Source organism: Rhinoderma darwinii, chromosome 11, assembly GCF_050947455.1.
Source record: "Rhinoderma darwinii isolate aRhiDar2 chromosome 11, aRhiDar2.hap1, whole genome shotgun sequence".
Taxonomy (NCBI): domain Eukaryota; kingdom Metazoa; phylum Chordata; class Amphibia; order Anura; family Rhinodermatidae; genus Rhinoderma; species Rhinoderma darwinii.
Genome location: NC_134697.1, coordinates 69807849 through 69815958, shown reverse-complemented (window position 1 = coordinate 69815958; position 8110 = coordinate 69807849).

Genomic DNA, 8110 nt, shown 5'->3' with positions numbered 1-8110 from the left:
TCTATACATTATAGATTAGAAACTTGTCAGGGCTCACCTGTGCTACGACCTCCGTGATACACTGAAGTCTGACACACATTGTAATGTCACGCGTGTTCAGTGCGGCACCGAGGCCAGCGCTGAGAGAGCTCAGAAGTCCGTTACTATTCCACTCGGATCAGATCTTCTACGCAGCCTTGTTAACAAGCAAAGGCGCCAAACACTAGCCCTAACTTCAGAGAGTACATAGTTTTTGGCTCCTTTAAATCTACCCAACACCACCTCGCATTGCCAACCCACACCACACACGGATTGCTGTTTCTATTCACACAACAGGGTTCGGGTGTTGGCTGTTGAAAATAGCTGTTTTGTATCTGTTCCGTGTTGGTTTTCAGTTAACACATTTTTAAAAACCTGAATTTCATGTGTAGATATTGCTAGCGCCCCCCTGGAGATGGCGCCAGGGGGTTCTTCTTGAGGGAATCCCTGGCCACAGCGTTGGCGGGGCTTCTGTTCATGGAGTAACTCCTGACGTCACTGTCCATATATGGACTCTCGTTGGGGATTTCGCTCCAGGAGGAGTCCCTGATGTCAATGTCCACATATGGACCGAGTAACTTCAGGGGTTTTCTCTAGGAGCGGAAGCCCTGGCCAGATCATCGGCAACGGGGAATCTGCTCAATCAGTAGCCACTGACATCCCTGTCCATATATGGACCGTGACATCGAGGACTTTCCCGAGCACAGCGCTTAAAGTAGCAATGTGCCCGGGAAGTTCTTTGCAAGCAGAGGAGCTCCCTCTGCTCCTCTGCTCTGAACTAATTCTGAAGCAGGCAGCTGATGGTTCCCTGCTTCGGAATTGGGTTAAACTCAGCGGGACATACCCCCTGCTGGGTGCTGCAGGAAGGTGGATGTGGCAGCACTAGGTGTTCATCCGGCCACAATTAAAATAGATAGGATATAACCCCGGACCTCCCTGGGAGCCGGATCCATAATGCTGCAGGTAACTTTTTTTGAATCTGGCTCCTGCACAGGTTCAGCGCACTACGGAGCCATGACTGACTGTACGGAACCCATAGAAAGCTATGGGATCCGTTCTAACATCCCTTTCCCTCCGGCTGTTCTGCAACATGCCGGAGGGAAACTGACGGGCAACGGATATACGTGAATGGCCCCTTACACAGCTCTGTACACAGAAATATAAAAATGTTACAGGGGTCAACATGGCAATGCAAAAAAAAACCTCCCTCCTAGGGACAGGAAGCCAATTCACACGAGAATGTTCGATCTGTGATATACGGACTGTATGCTGGCAGTATTTGGCGGACCGAACACTGCAGGGAGCCGGGCGCCTGACATCATAGTTATCTGACGCTAGGAGCTCTGAACTTTGTATCAATTGAACGGAAAGATTCTGGGCTTAAATATAATACCAAGCAAAGTCTAGCGATTATAATCTTGCCACAGCAATTGTTTAAAATGCTGTATTACCCAAGTCCCTGGCAGTGAAAGAGTTAAGAGGACTACCGAAAGGGTTAAATTCATCTTAGTTCCTGTTTCCTGTGCGGAGGTGGTGGCAGTAGTCTCTTCAGAGGTGCTTTCATGGGCACAAAGAAAACCGATTAGAGGTAGGGACATACACGACGTAAACCCTGCAGATTTTCTGGAATTGATTCCGTTGCTGAAAATCCACAACGTATGACAGTAGCAGTAAAGTGCAGGAGAGTTGAACAAATCTCATCCACACGGCAAAAGAAATCTGCCAAAAGAACGTTCATAAACTGACCTGCGGTGTGTGTTTTAATTCCACAGCATGTCAATTTGCGCTGTGGAATCGCTGCTCTTCTGTTGCGGGTTTTCCCTATTGATTTCTGCGGCGGAAGAGCTGCGATTCCACTGTGAAAATTGCAAATCGGTGAAAAAATAAATAAAAATAAAATAATAAAGGGTCATACTTACCGCCGTGCGTTGTCAATCGGGATGACATTTTATCCCATGTGCCTCCTGCAGCTGGTCACAGGTAGACGTGGGGGTAATTGACCTTTTTTGACACAGCATATCAGATTCTTGGGAAATGGCCTTAAAGGGAATGTGTCGCTAGAAAGTACTTTTTTTTTTCAGTTAAACAATTAGTATTTAAGTGATTACACAATGTTTTAATTTTCACAAGTCAGGAAATATAAATTAGATTCTAATTTATAACATTTCTATGTGCTGGCCACTAGAGGGAGCAGTTCCCAAAATTGCAGCATGGTCACTGTAGTAAAGCAACCTCCTTGATTTATGCTGCAAATTTGGGGTGGACACACTCTCCTCACACAATCCCCCCCTCCCTTCTGGCTAGTGCCAAGAGAAGGAGGGGTTTCAATGTCTTCAAACCTCCTACACTGTGTGCTTCCATTTTCTGGGTGACTGCACAGTGGTAGGAGGAGGATTAGATACAGGGTTCAGCAGACAGTATCACACGAACATAATGCACGCATCATACACAAACATAAATTGCCTGCTCCTGCCGCCGCCTCCGCTGGTCTACGCTCCTCTTCCTTGGGTGTCCGTGCCGTAGAAATGTTCCGAAAATTATGGAACATGTCCGTTCTTTAGCATTTTGCGGCCCGTGCTTCCATACTTTGTATGGGAGCATGGCCCGAAGATGCGGGTGGCAGTCAGCGGCCGGCCATGCCCGCAAATGCAGTTATGTTACATATACTGCCCAATAAATGGTGTAGAAAAAAAACCACGGCAGAAGTTTTTTTTTCCACCCCCATGAAAAATAAATAATAAAAGTTATTTAAATAAGTACCTCCAAATGATGCCACTGCCTTATGGGGTTAAATGGAAAATGTCACTAGACAGAGCATATATTGCACTAAATGAACCTCCAAACACCTTTTCAGGACACCATGCCAGAATGCGTGCTTTATGCAAAATAATGTGCCCTTAAAGGGAACCTGTCAGTACATGGGGCCACTAAACCACCAGCTTGTCAGTATGCAGCTGGGGTTTAGTGTTCCAAACCTGCCCACATCAAAAACTACAGTTTAGGGAATAATTAGTAAAGTAAGTTACAACTTACCGAGACGAGAGCAGGATTGGAATCGGGCGCATGTGCATTGCACACATGAAGTTGACGACGCATGCAGAGTGAAGGGAGGTGTATTCTCAGAGGCTTCATGTGCACAATGCTCTTGCAGCCATGTTACCACTGGACTCCTTATCCGGACTCGTTTTGGTCAATTCTAGCTTACTTTACTAATTATTCCCTAAACATCTGTGTAACTCCACCGGTTGGTTCCGCTCCTGCCTGCGATTACCCCCGCCGGGTAACATACCTAGTTCAGCAGCCTGTCCCTACACTGGTGGCCTATCCTTTTACTCAGTCTGCTGTTGCTATCAGTTATCTGCCAGGGACCAGTTACCCACTACCTGCTTGTGTCCAGCTACCCTCTACCTACCTGTTTCCTGCTGCCTGCCTGCGACCACCTACCTGTTACCCGCTACCTGCCTGTGTCCACTTATCCGCTATACACCTGTGACCCGTGATCTGCTGTTAGCTTTCATCCTTCAAGGTACCATCTGCTAGTGCCTGTTTCATGTCTATTTGGCCAGCAGCTACTTTGCTGGGACTAGACCAGATCCATGTATAAGGGGTTAAAGAGTGAAGACTGGGGGGCTACTTAAATAACACATTTAGAGGTGGTCCTGAACCAAACCGGTGGAATAGCCCAGTGGGTCCACAAACTTGTTGGTCGTAACAGTCAGTTTTAGAGGTTGGCATTTTTGGAATACTAAACCCCAGCTGCATAACTGCATGCTTGTGGTTTAGTGGCTCCAAACATACTGGCAGGTTTCCTTTAAGCCTGAGTGACTAAGAGGCACCAGAAGTTTACTGACATGGCTCCTTTAGACACTTGAGGCTGTAGTGATGCAGTGTTTCTCTAACAATATAGCCAGGAGGCACATTATTTGCTTAACCCCTTAACGACCGGCGTATTGTGTTTTTACGTCGGCCGTTCAGGGTAGTTCTTCTGAAGCGCCACCTTTTCACGTCGGCACTTCCGAAGAACTTTCCCCGCATTGTGCGGGGATCTCCTAAAGCCCATGCTGTTGCTAACAGCCTCGGGCTTCAGGGCAACGATCGGAGAACACTAGCAGTGGTCTCCAATCATATTTAACCCCTCAGATGTGGCGCTTAATAGCGAGCGCCGCATCTGAGTGATTTTAGCGGGAGGGGGCTCCCTCTCTCAACCCACTGGCATCGCGGGGTGCTGATGGGTTCTATGGCAGCCTGGGGGCCTAACAAAGGTCCCCAGGTCTGCCTTTAGTGATTGCCTGTTTGGCTATGCCAGAGGCATGACCTAACAGGTGCCTGTCAGTGTTACACTGACCGGCAATAATACACTGCAATACCGAAGTATTGCAGTGTATTATAATAGCGATCAAACGTTTGCACAGTAAAATCCCCCAGTGGGACTAAAAATAAAGTAAAAAAAAGTTAAATAAAGTTTGAAATAAATAAATGTCCGAAGTAAAAACAAAAAACAAAAAAAAAAACACTTTTTCCCCTTACAAAATAATTTATAATGAAAAAAACGAAAAAGTTACTCATATTTGGTAACGAACCCAACTATGAAATGATTACATTATTTAACCAGCACGGTGAACGCCATAAAAAATATAATAGAAAACAACGCCAGAATTGCTGTTTTCTGTTCATCCTGCCTTCAAAAGAATTTGATAAAAAGTGATCAAACAGTCACATCTACTCCAAAATGGTACCTATACAAACTACAAGTCGTCCTGCAAAAAAAAAAAAAAGCCCTCATACAGCTGCATCTGTCAAAAAAGAAAAAAGTTATGGCTCTTAAAATATGGCGACACAAAAGCAAATAATTTTGAAAAAAATTTGTTATTACTGTGTAAAAGTAGGAAAACATAAAAAAATCCATAAAAATTTGGTATCGCAGCAATCGTAACTACCCGCTCGATAAAGTTATTATGTTAGTTATACCACACGGTAAACGGCGTCAAATTAAGACGCAAAATAAATGGCAACATTTCTGTTTTTTTTCCAGTACCCCAATAAAAAAGTTATTAAAAAGTTAATCAATAAATTATATGTACCCCAAAATGGAGCTATTATAAAGCACAACTTGTCCCGCAAAAAAAAAAAACCTTATACAGCTACGTCGACACAAAATTAAAAAAGTTATAGCTCTTTGAATGCGACGATGGAAAAACGTACAAAATTGCTCGGCCATTAAGGGGTTAAAGCACACAATTTAAAAAGGTGAACTGAAAAGGGGAGTTCTGGAACCAATAAGTAGGTGCTGCTGTTTAGATTTAGAAAAAGCCCCTCATAGATGCTCCTACCTAAAATCCTTTGTCTGCTGACAGATTAGCTTTAAAGAGGCTCTGTCACCAGATTTTGCAACCCCTATCTGCTATTGCAGCAGATAGGCGCTGCAATGTAGATTACAGTAACGTTTTTGTTTTTTAAAAACGAGCATTTTTGGCCAAGTTATGACCATTTTTATATTTATGCAAATGAGGCTTGCAAAAGTCCAAGTGGGCGTGTTTAAAGTAAAAGTACAACTGGGCGTGTATTGTGTTCGTTACATCTGGGCGTTTTTACTTCTTTTACTAGCTGGGCGTTGTGAATGGGAGTGTATGATGCTGACGAATCAGCATCATCCACTTCTCTTCGTTAACACCCAGCTTCTGGCAGTGCAGACACACAACGTGTTCTCGAGAGATCACGCTGTGACGTCACTCACTTCCTGCCCCAGGTCCTGCATCGTGTCGGACGAGCGAGGACACATCGGCACCAGAGGCTACAGTTGATTCTGCAGCAGCATCAGCGTTTGCAGGTAAGTAGCTACATCGACTTACCTGCAAACGCAGATGCTGCTGCAGAATCAAATGTAGCCTCTGGTGCCGATGTGTCCTCGCTCGTCCGACACGATGCAGGACCTGGGGCAGGAAGTGAGTGACGTCACAGCGTGATCTCGCGAGGACACACTGTGTGTCTGTGAACTGCCAGAAGCTGGGTGGTAACGAAGAGAAGTGGATGATGCTGATTCGTCAGCATCATACACTCCCATTCACAACGCCCAGCTAGTAAAAGAAGTAAAAACGCCCAGATGTACGCACATAATACACGCCCAGTTGTACTTTTACTGTAAACACGCCCAGTTGTACTTTAGAAAGCCTCATTTGCATAAATATAAAAATGGTCATAACTTGGCCAAAAATGCTCGTTTTAAAAAACAAAACAAAACGTTACTGTAATCTACATTGCAGCGCCGATCTGCTGCAATAGGAGATAGGGGTTGCAAAATCTGGTGACAGAGCCTCTTTAAATCTATGAACTGAAATTGCAAGATCTATTTCTCTTTCTTTTCTCAAGGATTAACCCCTTCAGGACTGAGCCTGTTTTGGCCTTCAGGACGAAGCCAATTTTTCAAATCTGACGTGTCACTTTATGTGGTAATAACTTCAGAATGCTTTTACCTATCCAAGTGATTCTGAGATTGTTTTCTCATGACATATTGTACTTTATGTTAGGGAAAAAATTTGGTCGATAAATTCAATATTTATTTGTAAAAAACACCTAGATTTGAGAAAATTAGCAAAAATTTGCATTTTTCTAAATTTAAATGTATCTGCTTGTAAAACAGATAGTAATACCACACAAAATAGTTATTAGGTAGATCGAAGTACCATGATGAAAAAAATCTAGGAACTTTTCATTTTGGAAAAAATTTGGTTTAGGGGCGATCTAATTACAATGTACAAATATATAACTGGACAGTACAGAGATCTTTCTAATGGGCTCATGCAGACGACCGATGTTTCTATCCGAGTTCTGTCACTTTCATTAACTGACAGCACTCGGATACACTAAAATCAATGCATTTAATAGGGCTCATGTACACTTCCATTTTTTTTAACTGGTCCGTGTGTCCGTTCCATAATTTTTAGAACATGTCCTTTTCATGTCAGTTTTCAGTGATCCGAGTCTCCATTCAAGTCTATGGGGCAGTGAAAAAGACGGACAGCACTCGGATGTTGTCCGTGTGCCGTCTGTTTTTCACTGATCAGTTGTTAAAAGACATGATATAGTAAAGATATTTTAAAAAAAAAGTCAAAGCAGGAAATATCTCCAGTGCCCTGCAAAGCATTGTGGAACAAGACCTGGCGATATTGCTGCACCACAGAGTCTGCTGCACAAGTTTGCTGAAATAGCCATGCCACGCCTGTTTGAGGTGGAAAAATGAGTCACGCTGGTACAAGATTGGCAGCCGTTCTGAAGTGTCCCACAATAAAATATAAAATATGCTGCGTGGTAGGCGGTCTCCAAGGAGATCTTCCCAAGCGAATGGTCCAGAGGGAAAAAACAGATCGTGAAACAATCTGTAAGTGCATGTACCTCTGTTTCTCCTGTGTCATGTGATATGAGTAAATTATTAAATGCAAATATTTTGTTCCAGTGAAACATGTAAAGGGCAGGTGGAACAGCAGTCACAAGCAATTCCGGAAGGAGCTGATCCATCATGCCAAGAGGAATGGAGATGCCCCACCTAGCCGGAAGCCCTACCTGTTTACCGAGCAGTTGAGGTTACTAAGCAGTGTCATGGACCTCCGCCCGTAAGTATTTATTTATTTCTGTATTCTTTTTTTACACAAATAGGCTCAGCGAGTGCACCGTATCATGCTATAGTGCACTATGTGTACACCGTATCATGCTACAGTGCGCTATGTGTACACCGTATCATGCTACAGTGCGCTATGTGTACACCGTATCATGCTACAGGGCGCTATGTGTACACTGTATCATGCTGCAGTGCACTATGTGTACACTGTATCATGCTATAGTGCTCTATGTGTACACCGTATCATGCTATAGTGCGCTATGTGTACACCGTATCATGCTACAGTGCGCTATGTGTACACTGTATCATGCTATAGTGCACTATGTGTACACCGTATCATGCTATAGTGCACTATGTGTACACCCTATCATGCTATAGTGTACTATGTGTACACTGTATCATGCTATAGTGCACTATGTGTACACTGTATCATGCTATAGTGCGCTATGTGTACACTGTATCATGCTATAGTGTGCTATT